We start from the raw sequence: 1,848 nt of genomic DNA, 5'->3' as shown, positions 1-1,848 counted from the left end.
AGGTTGTGCAACAGGGCTGACGCTGCACTCGCTGACCGCAGCCACCCCCGTGGTGCCTCTGTGGGCTCCTGGTGGAGATTGGGGCTGGCCCCATGCCCCATGTTCCGTGTTCCATGCTCGCCACATCCCAGTCCTGCTAAGAGAGATACCTGGGAGTCATCAGGTGTTTTGAAACGTGCCATACAAATTGCCAGCAGGAGCATCCAGGAGAAGCAGGGCTGCCATCAGCAGTGCCAGCGTTGGACTGAGCTCAGGTTGGGATGGAGCAGAGCAGCCCTCAGGCAAGCTGTGTTTATTTTTGTAAACGAACTGGAGACTATCAATTCAGTAATTAAATATTGCTGATTTGTAAAGATGTGAGTTGGATATGTTGGGACATTTCTTGCTGACCACAGTTCCTGCTGCTGTTCCGCCACAAGGGCGCCTGCAGATCCTCATCCTTCTATTAAGCACCAACAAATTGAGCTCACATTTTCCAGGCCACACCTATGTCTTTTGGGGAGGCTGCACTTAATGACAATCATTTCTGGGAATGGCTTAAAGAAAAAGGCAGCTTTTGATCATATGGGGCTTCTCGTAGAAACTGGTTTTGTGGTTGTTTGTAACACTTTAACAAATGGTGTTTCCTCACTGCTGAGGGTGCTGGGCCTGCACAGGAGCTGTTCCGGGGGTGGTTTTCACCCGATCCCAGCGCAGGTGCCGAGGTCAGGGGTTTCACTCGGGGGTTTTGCTCAGGGTTTTGGTCGGAGCTGTTGTTGGAGCCCAGCTGGCGGTGACGCCCTGCGCAGCATCAGGAAGGAAGTTGCAAACAAGTGTGTGTCCGTGTGTCTGTCCGTGTGTCTGTGCACGGCTGGAGCTGGAGCTGTTTCCGGAGTGGGGTGACTCGGCTTGGCTGTTAAACCACCTCTGTCCCTGCACCTCAGCGCTCGTGGCACTGCAGAAGCGCATCCAGGGATGCGGCTGCTGCTCCGTGGAGCCTCAGCCTGGTCTGGAGCTGGAATCCTGCAGTCCACGGAGGCCAGGCTGAGCAGGAAGCCTCACAGGGAAGCGCCTGCACTGCAGATAAGCCCTTGCAGAGTTCGTGCTGGGTGGAGTTTCCCTCTGGTTTCTCCTCAGGGCTGAGGCGGAGGGGCCGGTGACACTCAGTGGCGGGAGAGGAGACTCGGGTGGCTGGAATCGCCATTAGTGTCACCACTGGAAATGTTCTCAGGAACATCCTCCAAGGCCAGGACCTGCTGTGCAGCCAGGGGGAGCTGACTGGGAAGGGCCCAGCAGCAGTGACCCCACGATGATCCCATGTCCATGCTGTGATCCTGGGAGCAGACTGACATCCCGTGATCCCACTGAGTCCTGGCTCCTCGGGGTGCTCTGCTGCAGCTCCGTGTCCCAGACTGTCCCCAGGATGCTCTGTGCTTGCAGGACAGCTTCAGCCAAGGCTGCTGGGCTCCCTGGCATGGAGCAGTCCTTGTGGGAAACCCAGTGTCCCAACCTGGTTCCCAACCTGGAGTGATTTCCATGCTGCGAGGGGCCCGTGCTGCTGCCTTGGCAGGTGGTAAAGCTGGAGAGAGCTTTGTTCCTTGGGCTGCAGCCAGGAGGTCCTGCCAGGCCTGCAGGTCCTTTGGGCTCTGTCTCCTTTCACTGTCACTGGTTTGGGGGCTCTGGTCATCGTCTGACTGGTGCCTGATTTCAGCATTTGCAACAGGCGAGTCTGGAGCTGCTTCCTCTGGGCAAGGCAGCTGTGCTGGTCGGTGTGTGCTGGAATTGTTCCCAGGTGGATTGTCATCCCCCCAGGGCTTTAAACACCCTGGCTGCTCGGGTCCCCCCCCCCCCACGCCACCTCCCTCCCCG

This window comes from Corvus brachyrhynchos, unplaced genomic scaffold (assembly GCF_000691975.1).
Source record: "Corvus brachyrhynchos isolate BGI_N302 unplaced genomic scaffold, ASM69197v1 scaffold114, whole genome shotgun sequence".
Classification (NCBI taxonomy): domain Eukaryota; kingdom Metazoa; phylum Chordata; class Aves; order Passeriformes; family Corvidae; genus Corvus; species Corvus brachyrhynchos.
Note: the sequence above shows the minus strand (reverse complement) of the source record.